Source organism: Neopsephotus bourkii, unplaced genomic scaffold (genome assembly GCF_033783945.1).
Source record: "Neopsephotus bourkii isolate Nb327-2 ecotype Australia unplaced genomic scaffold, CSIRO-AGI_Nbou_v1 NB_1820, whole genome shotgun sequence".
In the NCBI taxonomy this organism is placed as follows: domain Eukaryota; kingdom Metazoa; phylum Chordata; class Aves; order Psittaciformes; family Psittacidae; genus Neopsephotus; species Neopsephotus bourkii.
In genome coordinates, this window is record NW_026902293.1 from 7293322 (window position 1) to 7316381 (window position 23060).

At 38.7% G+C, this 23060-nt stretch overlaps 1 protein-coding gene across 3 annotated transcripts in view; it reads left to right on the forward strand.

The window, feature by feature from the left end:
- The window catches only part of SULF1 (sulfatase 1), a 122113-nt gene that overhangs the window by 14711 nt on the left and 84342 nt on the right, over window positions 1–23060 (forward strand). For 2 of the 3 annotated variants that reach the window (XM_061343064.1, XM_061343067.1), the window contains exons 1-2: window positions 8194–8264; window positions 10510–10606. The exons of the other annotated variant lie outside the window; for it this stretch is intronic. The gene's annotated coding sequence lies outside the window, so the exon portion shown is untranslated. Of the gene's footprint in view, window positions 1–8193; window positions 8265–10509; window positions 10607–23060 lie in introns of those variants that run through there. 3 annotated transcript variants of the gene reach the window in all.

Consider the following 23060-nt stretch of genomic DNA (forward strand, 5'->3'; position numbering starts at 1 on the left):
ACGGGTGGACTAAGTCACCTTTTCGACTGATAAAAATATCTTCCAACTGATTACTAAAGCCATGTTGCTTAAGGATAATGGTGTAATAGATACAAATTCATCCCACAATTCCTTTAACCTCAGTAAATATATTGCAAATGTTTAGTGTCTATTGTGGTAACGTAAAGCAGAAGTCATAATTAGTCTAAACAAAACAAATACATAGGAGAGGTTTTAAGTGTGTTTCCAATTTAATAAAAAATCTCATAGATTTGCCTTTTTTTTTTTTTTACTTCACATCGTGAATCAGACCTGAGCAGCTCGGTTTGTGTGCGTGTGTTTTCCCCAGAGCACTGAGAAGCTTGTCGTGTGGGAATTATCTGTTACAGTCACAGTCATGCTGCTATTTGATCACATGAAAAAAAAAAAAAAAGAAGGTAGGGGGAATTGAAAGCTCAACAGAATTGCTTAAATGGGTTCAAACTTCAATGGTGCTGCAACCCTTAACAGAAGGCAGAGCTCAGTTGTGTCTGTGGAATGGTTCCACATTGCTCAAAAAAAAACCCACCAAACCAAACAAAAAAAACCCAACCCAAAAAAATACCAAACAAAAAAATTTCAAAAGCATTGACATTAACAACACAACATAAAGGATTTATGACTTATAATTCTTTTTCTTTCTTTTTCAGTATCTTATGCATTCTCCAAATCAAAGAGGCAAAGTTTCCAGCAAGTAGCCTTCCTTCCCTCCTTCCTTGCCTTCACATTTTTCACTTTCTAAATTCCTTCTTATATATTTAAATTAAGGTCGTCTTGCTTTTTGATTCATTGATTGTAGTGCCATTGTTCTCTATGTTCAGAAGGCAAGGAGTAATCAGGTTTCAAGTCACAGTGACTTTGCTAAGTCCTGAAATATAGGAAAAGCCTGCTTTACAAAACCCCTGAGTTATGTTTCTGTCTGAAGCAACCTTGTCTGTTTGTGTTTCTTGCTAAAAAAAAAAAAAAAAAAAAAAAAAAAAAGGCTATATTTGGTTGTATAAAAAAATAAAAGTCTGCCATAACAGTATGGCAAAGGGAGATGCTGTATTATATCAACTAAGAAAGCACACACATAATTGGGGGCTTATTAACCCTTATCAAGTCACATCTAGAGAAATTTCTTGCTCCACCTCCTCCTTCATGTATTTTGAGTATCAGTTAACATTTTAAGTGCATTTTGTGGCTGCCAAAGTCTCCCACATACCTAAACTAAGATAGATATTCTTTTAAACGTAAATTTTTTGTTTTATTCTCCCACAGTTGGTAGCAGAAACACAGGAATACCTCACGCCCTGAGACGTTATAAAAGTTTGCATAGAAGTTAGTTTTGAAGAATAAGTGCCTCTCAGGTTCAGTCTCTTACAAGAAGATTCTGCCACCTTTTTGGTCTTTCCAAAATCAGTCATATTTGTTTCCACTTTTCTCAGTGATTAATTCCATTGGAATAATGATAATGGAAATATCCCTGAAGCCTATACTTCCATTCAATTGGCATTCATTGGCACATTTACCAAATCAAACTAATCCTACAATCATAGAATGGTCTGTGTTGAAAAAGTCATTAAGGATCATCTAGTTCTAACCTCCATACCATTGGCAGGAATACCTTTCACTAGACCAGGTTCTTCAAAGCCCTGTCCAGCTTGACTTTAAACGCTTCCAGGAATGGGGCATCCACAACTTCTCTGGGCAATCTGTGCCAGCCCCTCACCACCCTCAGAGTAAATAATTCCTTCCTTATATCTAACTGAAATCTACCCTTCTTCAGGGCAGACCCTGATCCTGTCACTACATGCCCTTGTAAAAAGTCCCTCTCCAGATTTGTCATAGGCCACCTTTAGGTACTGGAAAGCTGCTATAAGGTCCCCCTGGAGCCTTCTCATCTCCAGGCTCAACAAGCCCAACACTCTCAGCCTGTGTTCATATGCGAGGTGCTCCAGCCCCCTGATCATCTTCATGGCTCTTCTCTGGACATGCTCCAACGGGTCCACATCTTTCTTATGTTGGGGGTCCCAGAGCTGGACACAGTACCACAGGTGAGGTCTCACAGGAGCAGAGTAGAGGGGCAGGATCACCTCCTTTAACCTGCTGGTCACACTTCTTTTGATGCAGCCCAGGATACGGTTGGCTTTATGGGCTGCAAGCACACACTGCTGGCTCATGTTGAGCTTTTCATCAACCATCATCCCCAAGTCTTTCTCCTCTGGGCTGCTCTTGAATCTATTCTCCACCCAGCCTATATTTTTTCTTGGGATTGTGTGGACTTACGCACAAGACCTTGAACTTGGCCTTGTTGAACATCATGAGGTTCTCAGGGGCCCACCTCTCAAGCCTGTCAAGGTCCCTCTGGATGGAATCCCTTCTCTCCAGTGTATCAACTGAACCATGCAGCTTGGTGTTGTTCGCAGACTTGCTGAGGGCACGTGCAATCCCACTGTCCATGTCAGCAGCAAAGATGCTGAACAGCACCAATTCCAAAACTGACCCCCAAGAAACACCACTCATCACTGGTCTCCACTCGCATATTGAGCCATTGACAGCAACTCTTTGAGTGAAACTATCTAGCCAATTCCTTCTCTGTTGAGTGGTACATCCATGAAATCCATATCTGTCCAATTTGGACACAAAGATATCTTCCAATTCAGAGACAAGAATTGTCAAACACTGCAGAAATCCAGATAGATATCAGTTGCCCTTCCCTTATCCACCAAGGCTGTAACCCTTTTGGTTAAATAAAAGTTGGAAAAATTCCAAATCAAAGTGCCTTGTTGTGTCAGAGCTGATCTGAATCTTTTTTATAAATTTATTTATTATATTTGTATTGTCTACTACTTTGGCTTTATGATTTTTTTACTTCACTTAATGGTCAGATTTTTAATTTGGCTTCTTTAAATTTAGAAACTAGAAGCAGAATTTTCCCTTTGTTCTTTTGAAGTGTAAGAGTTGCTCCAGTTTTGTCACTAGATAGCTACCTAAGCACTTGGAAGCAGACCTAAATCTTATAGCAAATGTATTTTTACTATGTAGCAAAACAGACATCTGCATCAGGCTAACACATTTTTTTCCGAATGCAGAATCAAATATTATGGTAAGTTTTTTGGTCATATCTACCAAAATCATGGCAAAAAAATTTAAATGAGCAGAATCTGTTGTCTCAGAAAAAAAATATTTGTATACTATAATTTGATTTAATTTAAGGGGTTTGCTCATGACTGTTAAAAGTAATACTGCACATTTCAAAAAGTTGACACCAAGAAGTTTTCTTCACTGTTTCACCCAGAAATTGGGGGCAGGGGTCATTTTGAGTTTGGTGCAGAATTGCTCATAGCATGTCCAGTATATTGATAATGGAAGTTCTTAGCAATGAATCTTTGGCAGTGAGTAATAGAAGCCCTTTAGAAACTGAGAAACTGAGATAATCCTGCTGAGTTATGAATATCTAGAAGCATATGAGATCACTTTTAAGCATTAGTGTTTTGCAAATAGAAATAGAGGTTGTATTGATCTGCATAGGCTTATCCACTTTTTTAAACAATAGATGTTTTGATTGTTATGGCAATAGTGCTGAATGAGTGGTTAAGTCAGTAATGTTTGTAGTTGCTGGCATTTGGTGCCTTTTACTGCTCTGACTTCTGAATCTATTATAAGCAAGGCTAGATAATGGCATGATAACAGTGCCAGGCTGCAGGAGAGCTCTGTGTATGCTGGAGCTCCCTTATGTGTCAGTAATGGAGCTTCAGTTCTGAGAAATATTATGATATCTCCTTATTCAGAAATACTTTTTACAGTGCCTACTGAAGGCAATGAGAAACACAAGGTCAGAGGAGAATGAAACACTCAAATAAATTGCAGTTCTTCAGACTAGTCTGCAATCATTCTGAGTAAATGGTCCAGCAAAAAAAGTATTGGATAATTGGAACTGGATTCTCTTGTCCATTTACTGGCATTTGTGAAGTTATTTACCTAAGTGTTTTCCAGGTAATTCTGTTTTCAGTGACTTACAACTGCCATCATCTTGCACTTGTAACTTGTGTTTATAATATTTAAACCCTGGAAACACAAAAGCACTTTATGCACACATTTCTGAGTTGTCCACTGGAATAAAGTTGTTTCTGAGTTAAGTGGGAAGCTGCTGCATAAGGACGTTCTTTATACACTGTTGGTCTGAGTAAGTAATGGACATTGTCTCTGGCTGAGTCTGTAGAAAGATGTGGGTCTAGTATTTTCCTATTTCCTGAAAGAACTCCCTTCTGCTGTGAAATTGAGAATGTAAATTCAGAACTGACTCAGAGATGGAGTGAATCACATGCAACACTCCCCACAGTCTCTCGGGTCTTCCTTGGAGGCTTTGTGACTGTGTTTCTTTTGTGAATTTAAATCAGATGATTGCAGCCCCAGGGCATGGTAACAATCATGTATTACCACTTCTGGGATGATTTGGAAAACTCTTTGTCGCTAGTATGTCCCAGGTATGGAAAAAAGCTCTGCACATCCTAAACCCTCTTATTTTATTGGTTATCTGTGTTATGTAGGAAGGATTTCTCTCACTGTCACACGTACACCTACACTCCCCAAAATTCACAAATGATACACCATCCAGCATCATCTGAACACCTGCTGTTCAAAGGCAGAACAGTAAATACTAATCTTGCATTACAGCATGCTGTAAGCCTTCCTCATTGTGGGATGCTGTTAACTATCCGTCTGTATCACAAGATAGAAATGTGTTGTGGCAAGGTTCCTGACTAAGGCTGTATTCAGAATTTAGGTAGTAAATGGTGCATAGAAACCTGAAGAAGAAAAATGAAATAATAAAAAAAAAGCACTTCTGTAAATACAGCAACATTGAAAGGAAGTAATGTTTTTTTTTCCATAGGGTAAATTTATGGCATAACATCCTCCTTAATGTTACAGAATCATAGAATAGTTAGGGCTGGAAAGAACCTTAAGATCATCTAGTTCCAACCCCCCTGCCATTGGCAAGGAAATCTCACCCCAGACTATGTCCCCCAAGGCTCTGTCCAACCTGGCCTTGAACACTGGCAAGGACTGAGCATTTACCATTTCTTTGGGCAACCCATTCCAGTGCCTCACCACCCTCACAGTGAAGTTCTTCCTTATATATAACTTGAACTACTTCTGTTTAAATTTAAACCCATTACCCCTTGTCCTGTTGCTGTAGTCCCTGATGAAAAGTCCCTCTCCAGCACCCTTGTAGGCCCCCTTCAAATACTGAAGGGTGCTATGAGGTCTCCATGCAGCCTTTTCTTCTCCAGGCTGAACAGCCCCAACTTTCTCAGCCTGTCTTCATATGGGAGGCTCTCCAGCCCCCTGATCATCCTTGTGTCCCTCCTCTGGACTTGTTTGAACAGCTCCATGTCCTTTTTATGTTGAGGACACCAGAACTGTACACAATACTCCAAGTGAGGTCTCAAGAGAGCAGATTAGAGGGGAAGGATCACCTCCTTCGACCTGCTGGTCACGCTGCTTTTGGTGCAGCCCAGGACATGGTTGGCTTTCTAGCTTTCATGGTTGGCTTTTGTGTGAGTGCGCACTGATGTCTCATGTTCAGTTTCTCATCAACCAACACCCCCAATTCCTTCTCTGCAGGGCTGCTCTGAATCTCTTCTCTGCCCAACCTGTAGCTGTGCCTGGGATTGCTCTGACCCAGGTGTAGGACCTTGAACTTGGCCTTGTTGAACATCATGAGGTTCTCAGGGGCCCACCTCTCAAGCCTGTCAAGGTTCCTCTGGATGGAATCTCTTCCCCCCAGGGTACCAACTGAACCATGCTGCTTGGTGTCATCAGCAAACTTGCTGAGAGCGCACTCAATCCCACCGTCCATCTCACTGACAAAGATGTTGAACAGGATCGGTCCCAACACCAGCCCCTAAGGGACACCACTGGTTAACTGGTGTCCATTTGGGCATTGAGCTGTTCACCACAGCTCTTTGCATGCGGCCATCCAGCTAAAAATATAAAGTCATAATGAACTCGTTTGTGCACCTACTGGAAAGCATTGTATTTTCATATACTCGTGAAGATGAAAAACAGGGATCTGGGCATTTTGACAATGGTAGCTGCCATCTCTATGTGTATTTTTCTGCTCTGTATGGACTAGTTCAATGCTCAGTAAAGTAAGTGGAATGATTCCTTGGATTCATTCTTCTGTATATCATCTAATGGCTTATTTCATAATCACTCTGATTCATCATCTAAAGTTTTTACTCTTTTATATGTGTAGATAAAGGCTTCTAAATCTAAAGTTTAACTCTAGCTGGTGCTATTAGGTGATTCTTGATTTTGTCTTATCACATGTACTTGAAAATAGCATCTTAAATGCAGAGGTGAGCAAGAAAAAAAAAAAGATTTGAAAAATCATGACTCTCACAATGAAAGGAAGTATCCTAAAAAGGGGAGGGATAGCTCACATGCAGTCAGCTTGTTGGCTGTGAACGGGAATGATGTGAGGATTGGTTTTTAAGCGTCTTCCCTCTGCTTAATTTGCTGTTCTGACAACTGTTTTCTTCATTATCTTATTTTCATCTCAATAATTTATTTCCTTTATTTTCTTCACTCTTACATTCTTGGCCATTAGAAAATGCTTTCCTTCCAAAAGCTCTGCCCAATTTGCTTCCCATAACAACAACAATAATAGGAGAAAAACACTACTTTTTATAGCAATTTAAGGGCCAAAATTCATCCTTTGGTACTTACATGCAGTCACCCTTTCAGTGGGATTTGCACTCGTTACTGAGGCTAAAAATCTCACCTGCGTATCACAGCCTACCCTTCCATGTAACTGCAACAATTGACTGTAATAAAACAGCAAGACATTTATTTACTTCAAAATGGAGGGAATAATATGATTAATTATCTTCTAGTGTTTGCATACCTATCCCTCCTTCGCAGCCTCTCGTGCTGTAGCTGATAGCTAATCTTTCATTGCATCATGTGCTTGAGCCTTGGTCTAGCTAATACAGTAAGTGGAAAAAATGTCAGCTGTGGCTTCATGGCCTTTCTATTCATCACAGATTTTGCTGGGGGAGGGAAATTGCTGTAACACTACTGTGCATTCAGCCAGCTCCCATGGGAAGGGGCCTTGGTGCACTCACCCATCCCTAGCACTGTTCACCTAGGAGTTACTGCACTCAGAAGGTCAGCAGGGCATTGCTGGCTTCTGTCATGTGGTCAAAGGAGGGTTTATGTGGCCATCGGGACAGATAAGTTGTGTTGAGTGTGATTGACTATGAGAGTGCTTTTTTTAAATTCCTAGGCTCTTGGCCCAAGTAGTATGCATGCCCAAGTGTGGTGAGGGTATCCAGAGGGAAAGGCAAGTTTTCATTAGTTGCCCATAACTTTATGTGATGTTAATGATAAGCAGAATGGTTCAACAGTAGCTAGTGAGAATGAAAAAGAAACCCTTCAGTCTGATTATCCTCGCTATTACAGCACTGCTAAAAGTTGGAAACCAATCAACAAAAAAATACATTATTAAAAGCTGGAGAGACTAAAGAAAGAGAGCAAACCCCACATATTAGGTAATACAATAATAACATTTTTCATGTCTCTAACTATTTCATGTCTGTGTATTATTTTTTTTTACATTAAGAGTGTTCAATCTAGATTCTGGGCTTAAATTTTCAAGGTGAAGTCCCAGAAGACCTACTGTTTTTTAAAACCACTACCAGCTTGAAAACCTAACAGCATATTGGTTTGGCTTTTTGATTTATTAGGAAGCAGGCTTAACTAAACTTACTGGCCAGAGTCTAAATAAGTCTTGCTGGATTTCTGCTTTGCACCTGCAGAAGCAGCTTTATAGAGCTGCTGCCCTCTCTAGATATTGTACACTACCAATAAAACCTTCTCAACAGAAGAATAAAAGAGAATTGCTGATAAATGAAGAAAATTGCAGTAGCAATGTACTTTGCTGTAATCCTTCTGTGCTGAAATTAGATGCAATGGTCCCAGTGAGGCTCATGGGACAGCTCAAAAAAACACTATTCTCTGAAATATCTTTCTTCTTGTGCTGGGATATATTCCTAGAAATAATGTATAGATTAATGCAAGTGATTTGTTATTTTGTTGGGTTTGGGGCATTTTGTTTTCTTTAAAAGTATCATTGAATTTATTGCTTAGAAACTGTTGTAACTTTCTATTGGTTCAATTATTACAGAAAAAAAAAAGACTGAACTGAGGAAGAGAGGGAAAATAAAGAGAGCATTTCTTTCTTGTGTAAGAATCAGGTAAGACTCAGAAGACTGTAATATTGCAAGTACTTATTTACAGCATAATAATAACTATGAGGTAACTGGTTAAGTTCACAAATACTGGCATCTTTTTATTTAAACTTATTCAGACCTTCACAGTCTTGACTACCTAAAAGACAGTGATTTAAAATTCACAGTCCTTTCTGATTAACTGACACAATGAATACACTGCCATGTACTGGATGTGCCACTATACTGACCTGTTCTGCATTGGATAAGCAAAAGATTACATTTGATTTTGTACCAGCACCCTAGGGGTGTATGTGTTTCAGGTTCCTTGATTTATATTTTGGGTCTGTTGAAGGGGAAGGGAGGATTCTTTCCTTTTCTGCCATTCCATTCCCTGAAAGCTATAAATGCCCCAATTTGTCCTGGTATTTCTTTTTTTTGTTTGTTTTTTTTTTTTTTTTTTTTTTGTCCCAGGTACCCAGCTGTGCATAAGATAATGCTCCCCATATGTGTTCATCATTCCCATTACTGGTGTCTGTGCAAGTCACCAGAGTTTTCCTAATAAGGCCAGGTTTGATCTTTCATAAGTTGTCAAATGAAGAATCTAACCGTATTTGTTATTCTGAAGACAGATAGACTTCCCTGCTACTTCCCTTGTAAAACAGCTGTAAGAAAGAGTAAAGCATGCTTGGTCCCAGAGCTATTTAAGAGTGCGTAAGCATGAGGCAGCCAGGCTTTGGCTGGCCCTTCCCAGAAGGGTGGTGCACCAGATGGAGATTGATCCTGAAAAAGGGAAGCAGACAAACTGAGACTTCACAACAGAGGAAACTAAAGCCCAGAAAGAGGCTTTTTTGACTGACAGGCTGGTTTAGGAAGGACAGCCTTGTCTGGTGGCTTTAGTGCCCCATGTCCGAGGCAAGGGTTTCATGATGTATGTGCTGACCACTGGGGTGATGGCCCCAATTTCTGCTCCTTTCTTGTGCCAGCACTGGCAGTGGTGTGACAAGACAGGGAGCCAGATGACAGAGCTGACACATCAGAAAACAAACCTGCTTGCTGGCATGCTGGTATGTTTGTGGCTGGCAGGATGAGTACTTCGTCATATTAGTTTTTTCACCTGGTTCCCCTCAACCCCAGGAGCATGTGTGCTAACATACATTGGAGACAAGCACAGCCAGGTGGGAGAAGGTGGTGATATCTCCTTTGTCAGAACCTTGTGACTAGTCAGGCCTAAGGGAATGTGAAGCTATAGCCCATGTCAACAGAATATTTCCTGTGTTCCTGAAAAAACGTGAAACAGAGCTCTTTTCTGTCAGTGAAGGTTTCTTCTGACAGGAATCACCTGTGAGATTTAGCATCTTAATAGTAGCTCTGGTCAGAAAAGGAGAAAGTGGGTCTGAATCTCTTCTTGTCAAAGGAAGATAAGTGAAGAATTTAGATTAATATAGTAGATACTGGTAGTTACCTTTCAGTTACCTAAAGACAAAATCATGCTAGTTTATGAATGATTTCAATATTACCTCATTTTAGAAAAGAACGAAAAAATTAATGAACATTATGAAAACCAAGACAAGGATCTCCAAACCTGAAAATTCTATTAAAATATTACAGATAGTCTCAGAAAATATCCTGACAAGTGACAGAATTTAATGATGGACATGTAGATATTTGAGCCATCCATTAGAATCTGAGGCTGGAGGTACAAAAATTTTGTTTGCCAAACAGTAAGATAACTCTTAACTTGAAAATACACACATCTCTTAAATTTGGTAGAGCTTCCTCACAAGGAATACAAAAGGAGAGCACTTCCATTTGATTTTGACAGCTAAATAAAACATAGCTTATCATTTCTGTGCAGTTATTTCACAATACAGTTAATTTATTTTTTTTTCATGTAGAAGTGTACTTGCCGTAAGTTTTCTCAGCTTATAAGAACATAAGTTTTCAGTGTATTAAGGCACTGAAAAATCAGGTACACATTGCTTGGTACTTTCATAATGAACAAAACACAAGGAAGTCTGGATCTTGAAAAAGTAATGTATGCACTCTAATGTTTCGATCATTTTAACTGGTGCATCTTACTAAGTTTTAAGGAAAGTAGTTAGACATGGATAAACTTGGTTCTGAAGGGTGATTTATCAAAGTAAATAGGAATGAATAAGTTTAGTTTTGCAAACAAATTTTTAATCTAGTATGAGCAGAGCTTGTGTTACAGCTAAAACATGTGACTCCTAGGAGCTATTACTATTAATGTGTTTTCCCCTTTTTGCAGGTTTTGCCTATAATAAATTCACTGAGCAACGCATACAGACTTCTGTCCATGCTATGAGAATTAACCAAGGCACATTAACTACAGGAAATCTTCAAAGGTACAAAAATATAATGCTTATTCAGTAATTAATTAAACCAAACAAGCCATCAGCATGTGCTACATAGCCTGAGTATTATGTCAGGTCAATATTTAAACTGCAGTAAATCTTCTGGAGGTTCTATCCTGTCAAACTTTAAAGGCTCAAGACTAACCCAAGGACCCTTAACATTTTAGTTGAGCCAGTAAATGATTACACAGATAGCTTTTCAATCTAAAGTTTGCTACTATTAACTTTCTACTTTTTAAGACATCCAGAAATTGTATGTTTTGTGGTTGTTGAATAATATCCTGTGAACAAAATGTATGTCTTTCTTGTGCTTATAAAAAATAATACTTTATAGGCTTGAGTTATGTCAAGATAAAAGTGTGCTTTTGCTGCAGGGAAATATATACATGAAACAAAAAGTAATGGTTTGGAATTTTCCCTTGTTTATGTGAACATGATGATTATGAAAACTTGAAGCTAATCTCACTGTATGCAGCTGGTCATGGTAAAGAAAAGCATTATGCAAGCTGTCTTATGTGACTGCCAAAGCAATTCCAAAAGATCTGCAGTAGTTACGTGCTTTCAAGGCCTGGCTGGCTTTTAGGTAGGATTAGGAGGTCACAGCAAGTTGTGTGGTGACCTTGTGATGTGGGAATTATGGCACTAGGCTGTGTATCAAATCATATGTCTCAACTTAACAAATAAAAATATAAAGCCACAAGACAGAGCACAGAGGAGGAAGCTTGAAATGGTCAGAGATTCATTTTTTCCCTCATCTGTATTATGTTCTGTCACCTCATTTACATAAAGTATATCTGGTTAAACAATTTGCAAAAGCATGTGATTTAATAGCAGGTACATGTGTGGCAGAGGTAAATTTGGATTTAAGATTAAGACATTACCAGCAATGCAAGACAGCTGGTATACATCAAGTTTATTTCACGTGTGAGTCTGTGTATGGAATTTTGTTTGGAACCCGTTACTATTTGACATGTTAGCTCATAGTTTATTTTAATTACAGAATATTTAAATTGCCAGATCTTCAGATAAGGTTTCATAACAACTATAAAGAATATAAGATTATTCAATCTGCTTTCTTTTCCCTCCAGATGTATGGCTGTATATTGGTCCCATATAAAGCGCATATTGTGTGCTTGCATACAGCATATCACGGCTGTCCTATGCCATCAATCTAATCATTATCTCCAGTTCCATCTTTGTTTTCTCTCAGCTTCATCTAAATTTTTACTAGATTTATCTATAAGTTTATCTATATTTTTCCTAGGTTGCTTTGAAAGAGTTCAACTAGAGTAGGGCCAAGAATTTGGCCTTAGATTTTTTGTAGAAGTGGGAGTTAGGAAATAGTATGATTTGCATGAGTGATTTTGCTTTTGTTGAAGAGAATGAATTGGATCACTCTTATGTCCAAACGCAGGAAGCACAAATAATCTTATGAAGGATTTTATATTGGGGGATTTTGAAGCAATTTTTTCAGATACAAAGATTAATATAAAAAAATAAAAAAGCTTGGATATGGTTTATTTAACTTGAAACTTTAGAGGTTCACTTTTCATTGAGTACATCATCTGCTGTTGTAGAGAGATTTCACAAGAAAAATTTATAAACATACTTTTTCCCTACAGATTTAAGGTCATGATATCTCATACAATGAAACTATAACTGTGAAGTATACATAAATGTAGTTCATATTTGTCAGTATTAGGAATTTAGAATATTTATTATGAAATAAAGTGTTATCATTTGCGCTATGGATAAAATAGTTGGAAAGTTCCAAGAAAAATAAAAAGGTGGCTTTTTGACCTGAAGCTTAAAAATCATGTCTCTTATGTATATAATATATTAATGACACTCTCAGTGCAAAGACTTTCCTGGCACATTATCCGTTGACATTCCAAAAGCCAACTTCAGTTAATTACATTGAATACAACTTAACCCTTGGGGTCAGGTTTTTTAGAAATGTAGTTTCATTACTCTATACACACATATCCAAGTCCCAGTTCCAAACAGGCTTTTGGATCCCAGTTTATTTTGGGGAAATATAAAGGCTTGAAAAATCCATTTCAATTCACCTGAATTGAGCAGGATCTTGAAACAAGAACTGGAGAGGCTTGCATTATGGCATTTCACTCCAGGTTACATGGCTTAGGACAGTGAATCTGTGTGAGAGATCTATATATAGGTCAAGAGTACTGGGCTGACCATTGGTGTTTCCAAGCAAGAAACCTGGGTAGATGGTCAGATGGGTCTCACAGAATAACTTGGAAAATTCCCAATGGGCAGTAAACTGTTAGGAGAGGCTGGGAAGCTAAGAAAAAGAGACATACAGCAAGTGCAAGTATAATTTTTTACAGTTCACCACATTACCCTTTACGCACACAGAGGGAACATCCAGTGGTCTGTCAGCAGAAGGTATTGCTGAGTGTCCTGCTAAAAGGTGTACAATGGAACCATGATCTTTCTGTAGGGTTCCTCTTTCTGTGCTCTGATATTTTGTTGTCATCAGTTTTCTGCACCGGGTGCAGCCAGGTCACACTGAATTTGTAATTAGGCAGCCTTTCTCTAGCCATGATCCTGTGAAGCATCTTCATCTCCTTGTCTAGAGGCTTTTCTTTGTCTCCTGCTGAAAGTTCACAAGGAAATACCTGCCAAAAACAGGGTAATCCCTTGGGAAAAATCCTCTGTCACTGAGGTACATCTCTGTGTTGCATGCATATACGTGTTGAGACACGCACCCACACAAGGTTTATCTGCTAAAAAGCATGAATTAAACTATTTGCTTGTACATACCTCCCAAGTGACCTTTGTCATCAGTGACCTTAATTCTATCGCATTAGTATATTCCACTTTTGTAAACAAATCTGATTCATTCTCAACTATTTTTTCTTCTCATGCTGTCAAGTTTTTCAGTTTGGAAAACAGGATTATGCAGAAGGGGACTATTAGCTGAAAGATAAGGGTGTTTCCCCCTAAATGCATTAGGGTAAATAGCTTTTAACTGTAATAGGTATAGCTAATGAGGTATTCCAAGGAGACACAAATTTCCCCCTTCAGTTTCTCTTTATTTTGTGACTTTCTTGCCCACAGCACATTTCTGATCTGACCTGGTAAACACATGCTCTTTCCATTTGGTTTCCTTTTCCATCACCCTCTCACACACAGACGTTTTATGTTTCTCTATATACACCATCAATGAAGATCCAGAGGGAGTTTTTTTACAGCCTGTCAATACAGTAGAAACTCTGCGATCTAGGATTTTTCACTTTAGAAGCTGTGAAAATGAAGATTCTGGGATTCACTTTTAGTATATCCATAACCTACCACATGTCACTTACCCAAAGCAACAGGCGCTTATTTGCCTTTGTGGCTGCTCATCCGTATTAAATTAGTTCACACCACTAGAGTTACAAAGAGGAAGTATGAGGTTTTTCTCCTCTGTTTCTTCCTGCACCTTAGTGGAAGGGGTTCTCAGCTGCTGATTAGGTTGCTTCATTGGCTTTCTTAGGAGTAAGTTTCTTTGCACTGCATGCCTTAATAAGGGAATGGCAGTCAGCAGTTTGATGGGCAGTATGCTGAGAGTATGCTCAGGAAAAGAGATGGGTAAGAGAAAAACAGATCCATAAATTTCCTTCCCTACCTTGCATCAAACTGAAGGCAGAAATTTTTGTGAAACTGTACTCTTAAGATTTAAAGATTAAGTTTTTTTAAATGCCAGTCTCTGGAAGTATTTGTGAACCTTTTCCCACATTTAGGTGGTGTTTTTTTCCTGTAAGAACCAAGTCACTTGCTTCCTATCCAGTATCAGTTTCATTAACATGCCTTAGTGGAAAGTTGGTCCTACAGAAGAGCATCGAAATAAGACACACATAATCTAATAAAAATAATTCTAACATTTAATGCAGTCATTTTTTTAAGTGGATTTTGTAAAAGAATTGTGTGTCACTATTTCCTCTACTCCTTCCAAAAATCTCCATTCTGTTGCATGTTTAAGAAGAATGGAGAATTTTTCAGCCACACATTTCTACTGCCAGTAGCTTGATCCAGAGGCATCCCACAATTTTTCTTTCAAAAATGCAAATGTCTTTATTAGGAAGTAGGCCTATAACATCATTAAGATTATAATGATCATAGAATCATAGAATCACAGGAAAGTTTGGATTGAAGGGGACCTTAAAGATCATCTTGGTACAGAAGGGACATCTCCCACTAGAGCAGGTTGCTCAAAGCCCCATCCAGCCTGGACTTGTTCAGTGCCAGGAATGGGGCAGCCACAGTTTTTCTGAGCAACCCATGCCAGTGCCTCACCACCCTCACAGTAAACAGTTCCTTTAGTATATCTAACTGAAATCTACTCTTTTTCACTTTAAAGCCCTCCTTGTCCTGTCACTACATGCCCTTACAAAAAGTCCCTCTCCAGATATCTTGTAGGACCCTTTAAGCACTGGAAGCTGCTCTCAGGTCTCCCGGAGCCTTCTCGCCTACAGGCTGGACAAGCCTGGGTCTCTCAACCTATCTCCATAGCAGAGGTGCCCCAGCCCTCCCATCACCTTCATGGCCCTCCTCTGGACTTGCTGCAACAGGTCCACATCCTTCTTGTGCTGGGGGTCCCAGAGCTGAACACAGTAGTGCAGGTGGGGTCTCACAAGAGCAGAATAGAAGGAGACAGTCACCTCTCTTCATTTGGTTGCCAAGCTTCTTTTGATGCAGCAGCTCAGCTTACAGTTGGCTTTCTGGGCTGTGAGAGCACACTGAATCTGGTTCATGTTTATTTTCTCATCAACCAACAACCACATATCCTTCTCACCAAGGCTTCTCTCAAACCATTCTCTGCCCAGCCTATATTTCTCCTTGGGATAGTTTGGACCCATGGGCAGGACGTTGCACTTGACCTTGTTGAACGTCACAAAGTTCACACGGGAACTATATTGCATGATATAGTCAGGGAATAGAAAGAAAGAATACTAGAAAGAGAACTTTTTTATGGCTCTATGTTTTAAAACCAGAATGACTAAAGAAAACGGATGGAGAAAAAACATACACACAGAATTGTCTAATGTTCCATCAATGGTGAGATACAGTAACATTAAAACTGTAAATGTTTTTTGAGTGAAGTGTATGGATAAGATTAACTTTTCTTCACAGAGGACTTTTTTGGTCATCTAAAAAAAAATGACATATCTGAAACTGCTTAAATCTAGTTGCAGTGGGAAAAGCGCTTGGACATGTGTTTATGTACGTATATGTGCTATTGACATAGCAATGAAGCAGCTTACTGACTCAGGGCCAAGAAACCCTAATGGGAAAACTTCCCAGCATTTGTTGTTGTCTTACAGATTTACAGAACTAAGACAACATTTCTTTGCTCATTGTTGCCTCAAGTTGCAATCATTTTCCCTAATGCCTCCTCAGTCTGTTCCCAGATGGAAGAAGAAAATGGCCTATTATCTGTGTCATATGAAGGCCTGGTAGGTTTTGTTCTTTACAAGCAACCAAATTATGTGTTAGTGAAACACAGGCTCTCACCTAAGGAAATGCTGAGTGTGAGAGTTTTACTTCTGAGGAAGAATTCAACCATGTTTTGCACTTTATTCCTCATGTGGAAGAAAAATGCATGGCTTTTCAGCCAGTTTTTCAGTTCCTAATATATAGGAGTCTGTACAGACAAAAGATGAGGTGTACATAAGTGATTCTCTAAGAAGTCATCATCCTTTTCTCAGCTTCTTTGCTGCTACACTGCAGTGAGAAAGATAATTAATTGATTAGCCTGGTATTTAGAAGAATTTAGTCTCACTTTCTTGCTCCAGTCTAGACACTTCCTGTATGATAGTACTACAGTTACTGCCACAGGGAAAACAGTGCTTCACCATCTCATAAGGAACCTGCAAAAAATAAATACATTTAAGGTTACAAGGTGCTTGGATAATGCAGTAATGGGATGCTCATAAATGCCACAGAGAAATTGGAGGCTTCATGACTCAGCAGTTGAGTATCACACAGTGGGCAGGTTTACCTCTAGGAATGTATCCAAGCCGGTTCCAACTGACAGAGTTCTCAGACCCCTTGCTTATTAGGTCCAGAGCTTCTGTGGGATTTTGAAGTCATGAAAGATGTAAATTAGGATGACTAAGACAATAAAATATCATCACTGATTAACAAAGCAGGTCTTTATAAACATTAATGCTATATTTCTAAGTAGCTGGAGACATGACTGAGTGACAATGTTCAACCATGCAACTAATTGAAAGCAATAAAGATATGATAAAATGGGAATTGTAATTGAAATTAAAACAGTCTTCACATGCGTTCTTAGATTCTTATACACACATTAACTTTTTATTTTATATAGGAGGCCTTCCCCACAATTTTTCATAGTTGAAATAGTACCAAATTAAACCATCATGTACATTGTGTGTTCCTGAATATTTAAAACTATGCATATATACTGAAATCATCCAGATTACCATAAAACAACAAAATAATAGTTTTTCTATGGAAACCTGGACTTTGAATTTAGGTTGTGATTTAGATAAATTTGTAAATATCCCAACTAGTGGCCATGATGCCATAGAACTGGTATTTGCAGTGTCTCATGCTTAGGTTACACTAAATATTATAGAAGGATTATATTCTGTGATGCTCAGAACAAACATAGTGAATGGCCTTTACACATCAAGTTACTCAGCTGGATCATGGTGAATTTTTTTATCTTATGAAAGAAGACAAGGATTTTGAGAATATTTGGGGTTATTTTGGTAAATTTTATCTTTTTCTCATTATTTCCATTCTATTCACTACCAAGTGCTATCGTATCACCTTCTGAATGCATGGTCTGATTCTCAGGTACACTGAGATTTTCCACTGGGTCTCTGCTGAGAGATTTTCTCCCAGTCTGAATATTGTATCAATCACACACATGGCACGGGCTGTGATAAAAATAAAGAGAGGTGATACAGAGATGAAGCTGAAGCATGATGCTGAAATACAAGAGCAGCAAAGATCTGAGGATGAACTCAAAGGATATTAACTGGAATAGATGGCACAGGGATGGTTACAGGTGTTTGCTTGAAAACAAGGTGATGAGACAGAGCTAAGTGGATCTTTCATATTCCAGGAACATTTCAAAGGTAGAGTTGTTTATTCAGGTTCTCAGACTTCTGAAAAATTTGTGGTGATTTTTATTAACGTGCAACTCTGTCATAAGACCAGTATCATGAGGTTCCCATGTGATTCATAATGGTTATACATAAAAGTTATACAGCTTCCACTGTCTAGCAAGCAATTTTACAAACATAACTTCTAACTTATAAATCACTAATTCTGAGGGTATATAAGATACATTTTCATATTCCTTTAAATAAGATTTGCTGTGTAAAATCTTTAGATGCCCTATATAAAATGAATTATTAGAGTGTCGCCATTATAATATCTGAACAAGCCATTTACTGCTGGGGCACTTGCCCCTTTGTATCTGACATGTATACAATTAATTACTGAGTTAATACACACTATGATATACTCTGGGTGACATGGTTTAGTGTGAGGTGTCCTGCTTGGAACTAGATGATCTTAAGGTCCTTTCCAACTCTAACTATTGTATGATTCTAAAAGCCCATTTGCTTTTTTAACATTATTGGCCAGAAAGAGATGGGGGGGGGGGGGAAGAAAAAAGAAGACTAAACTTTTTTTTTTTTTGCTGTTAGATTAGTTATGAAGTTTGTTATTCACTAAGCAAATGCTGCTAAATAAGAAGGAGTCACTTTCAGTGCAAGATGAATAGATGAATTTTCAGTGGAGGACAACAGTTTGTGTACCTTCTTGATCAGTGCATTGAATAGCAACAAAATACTTCCATAAGTCAGAGTTTTAAAATACAAACTCGAAATCTGTGTGCCTTCTATCCAGGTAACAAGGGAAGAGATTTCTGGCTCTTATGTTTCACTGGCATTTTTAATTTTCTGTTTGCAGACTTATGTCTTTTCTGTAAGTATAAAGAAATACATTTTCATGTAGCACTGTTACTACACTATATGAAGGAAATAAGAGGGATTTTTTCACCTGCCATTGAAATGCAGCCATTTCAGAGATGTGCAATTTTATTGGTGCTAGCAAACATTCTGAACAAGAGTTTAGTAAGGAGTAGAATAATGTGTGCTGTTAAAACTGCAGAGAAAAAGTAAGCAGGGTAGAATGCAGCTACTTAATTAAAATGTCTTGTATATGTCTTAGAGATGTTGATTTTAAATAATGGGTATTTTCTTTAGCTGTGTGAACTCAAATGCTGATTCTATAAAGGGAGATGTTTGACCTGCTTTAAGTTATAAAAGAAGATTTGTGAATCTCCTAAGTCCACATGCCCTAGATTAATGTTAGTGTCAAACTGATTCTACGTTAAGCTCATTTAATGTGCCTCTAGGCTATAAGATGTTACTTTGCCAGCAGCAAAGGTCACATGTTTTCAGGTATTGACAGTGCAAGTAATGACAAGTTGTTTCTGTGTTTGAGTGGATCAGGGTCTTTTTAGCATTCATTCAATGAGTTTGGCAAACCGTAGCCTCTGCCCAAGACAGCTCTGTGCCTTTGAGCATACAGCAGCGGAAATTATTAAACCTCCAGCTCTGAAATCTATAGCTTCATTTAGTCAGACCTCCCAAAGGAATTCTTATGCCTTTAGCTGAATAACAAACAATTTCGAAGCTGACTTTACCTAGGTAGAAAATTTCTTCTTGATCAAAAGAAGAAATGGAAAGAATCATTTATATATTTACTGTTTCCTAAGCACATTTTTTGTTCAAATATATTTTATGTATGGTAGGTCAAATTAGCCTTACAACTGCAGTTCTGAAAAAAAACCCAGCTTCTGTGAAATTTTGTAAACATTTGTCTTAAGCAAGGAAGCCTGATCAGACATCTGAAACTCAGCAGAGCTGAAGTGCTGCTTTCCTGCCTCCTTCCCAGCTTGTTGAGTGATGAAGCAAGTCATGTAACAATACCAAGATTTACACAGTGTTGTGAGTCATCTAACAGGTAATCAGAAAATGCATTAAACCACTCAGATGGGATCCTGACATTTCCCAAACCATTATAAACTACACATGGCTGCTCCTGTATATTTTAGTAGTGAAGTATGCTCGGAGAAATATTTTATTCTTTAAGACAAAAGCCAACAAAGAGAATTAGGGTTATGGCGTTCTGGGAATAGAATTTGCTAAGTAGTATCAGACACCTACAATCTGTGTGGTAGATTTTTTTCTCCCAGATTGGGATCTGAGAAAGGCAAAATGGAGACAGTTTATAGTGGATGGCAAAGGGACAGATACCCTAGATACCTATCTGTCTCTTGCATAAACACAGAAACCTAGCTCAGGGCTATAGTCAGGCTTCTCTGGGAGGCAGATACTTGGAGCCTGAAGTCATGTCCTCGGTCTCAGTGCTTGCTCCTAGGCTATTTATACATTATCCCCGAATTGTCATTTGATAAAGAGCAGAAAGGTCTCAAGAATGCCAGCACTCTGTCCCCACAACCTGCAGAACCAAGCCCGCCTCTTCTTCCTCCCTAGCATATGGATCTTGCCTTGGAGCAGCTTTCTCAGGAGAGGTTGACTGAACCTTTTGTCTCCATTGCCTGGTGACTGAGGCACTCTCCTGGCACTGGAGCTGGAGCTGCAGACATCATCATGAGCAGGAGAACTTGAATCTTGGACTTCTGGTTTTCTGGTGGATCCCCAGCATCCCACGAATTTCTGTGGCCAGTGTGTGCCTCATAAATTGGTCTTCTTTGGAGACTTATGCCTGTTTTTCATCTCCCAAGCAGCTTTAGCTAAAAGGCAGGATCTTAGGCAGTTAGTACAACAAAGACAAGGTGACAACTGAGCAGACCCAGAAGCCTAGCATTAGGTCTCCAAGGAACTTTAGGTATCTTAAGCTGTGCAGCACTATAGGTATGGATTAATTTAATTGCTCTTCTGAAGTTAAGCTGCAAAGTTTCTCTGAAAGGGCACTGATGTGATTTGTTGCATGCTTGCTGAAGAGCACATTGGTTCATGCTGTAATGACCCAAGTACTGTTAGAGATTTTTCATTTGTTCACATATGTATCACAGTTCCCAGAAGTGTCCATGCAGAGGTTTAACTGAACCTGATTAGCTTAATCAGCACAGATTTCTGCATGGACATGCCTTTCTCACATCTGTCTCCCTTCTCTCTTTCCTGTTGTCACATTTTTTCTTATCAAAGTTTCCGTAACTTTAAACACATCCCTGAATCTTTTCCTTTTTATGGTCTTCCCAGTTGCCTTTTTATCTTTGTAGAAAGCTGTGGAAGATGTAAAAATGGCAGATGGAAGATGAGACTAAATATGGTCTGAAAAATGCAATATAGTTTGCCCCAAGCCCTTCACAGCAAAATTTGGGATATTGACAGCTTCCTTAGCTTGTTTGGCACAGCTGAGCAGAGGAAGGGGAATAGGGCACTGTCCATGGCATAATAGGCTTCAGGAGAAACTAAAAAAAAACACATTAGAGGGCAAAATTGTGCTAAGCTTTCTCTCACAGTAGCACTGGGTACTCAGGCACAGCTTTCTTAAAGCATAAGGAAAAGCAGTACGTGAATATTTTTAGTGTTGCAAGTGAAGTCTTATGTCAGTGTCACTCTTCCAAAAGCAATGGTATTACATTGCCTTATATTGTTAAAATTCAGGATTATAGTTGATGCTTCTGAACACAAGCCTATGGTTTTCCTCTCAGATGCAGATTATAGGACACTAATATGTTTTCTCTACCCTTACAAGGAAATAAGTGTACTGAGTTTTAAACACATGTATAAGAAAGGAAAATAATGCATATGTAAATGTTTGTGTGGGTCTGTAGGTAGATGTAGGTAAAAACATAAGATACAGTCTCTAGGTTTGCTTTGTTGTAGTGATCATTGACTCCCGAGACACAAGTTAGGAAATATAAAAATTTAAGAAACTCTGCCTAGGATGGCTCTTTCATCCTTTTCCTCTTTCTCTGTACCTTTTGTAGTTGTACAATATTTGTACCTTTAAGAACAACTTGAAGGAGCATCTCCAGGGAGATTTTAGTCTGTATATGTACAGTAAGTTGATTAAGTCCTAAACCTCTTTCAAGTTTGTGGGGTTTTCATACATTTTCAGTAGAAGGGAGTAGGCAATAACTCAGAAATGACACACATTACCTCATCTACTGTGTGGGATTCAGAGACCTAGATGTAGGTGTTAGTGTGTGAAGATCTAGTCTCCCATTACAGGAAATAACATTTGGGTCGGTATAGCCAGTGAGGTTTGGAGCGCTGCACCTGGACAGCCAAATAGTTTCCAGGTTCCCCTAACTGAACAGACTAGATTCTCTTCTGCTTCTTGTGGAGCTTAGTGAATCTCACCTAGTGTAATTATTTAAGTAGATACAGATGTATGTGTGAGGTAAAGATGGTGATTGGATTAAATTTGTTGCTGTGATTTTAATGTGAATAAAATCCAACCTGTTCAACCTGTTATGTGTCCCTCAGGGGTAATTAAAATCCAGTGTATGGCTAACTTACTTTTATATGCATTTACCTATCATAAGAGGGATATATATGCCTGTATTCATAATGCAAGTAACTCTAGAGTATCCTTCTCATGTTTAAGATACTCAAGGTGCTTGGTAAGCATTTAGTAATGCTAAATCCCATTAAGCATTACATAAGTCTATTACACTTACACATTTCTAATGAAAATATTAAAACCAGAAGTTAGAAAACTAGTCCTGTAGAGTCCAAACAATTCCAAATAATGATTAGTACCAGAAAGTATACACTTGCCACCTTCAGAAGTTGTTTAGTGCTAAGCGGGGTGAAGTCCTCAGGGTCACATTCATGCGTGAGCCTGGAGAGAGGCTCAGCACTAACAACTGATCACAACAGACCTGAAGTGATTCATAGATTTTTGTGCTTGGGTAACTCTGAGTAATAAAATTCCTTCCTTTAAATAATAAGGTTCAGCCTTGTTTTTCTGTGCAAAACAAGTTGTTGACACCCTCAAAATAAAGAAGGTTTTGAGCTTCTTTTAGGCTCAGAGCTTGTAAATTCTGTCTCAGTACTGCCTCACTAGATGTGTTGCTTGTGCACCCATTCAGTAGCAGGATACAGTCAGCGCTTGATTATCCATGTGTTGTAGATTATTCATGCCACAGATATTAACTGAAGCTCAGAGCCACATGAATATTGCTACACTGCTTCCAGGAGCATCTCAACTCCACAATCAGTACAGCTGCTTTTGCATTACGCAGAACTGGAGTTAATAACTCCGTATGAATCTTATTTGGCTCCATGTTAAGCCAGTTCCCTGGGAAACACAGAGGCTTTTGCTGGTGTCAACCTCTATCCAGCTGGGCTTTATTAATTTGTGTTCCATGCTGTTCCACCAAGCCTATAATGGAGCTGGCATGGGTGGT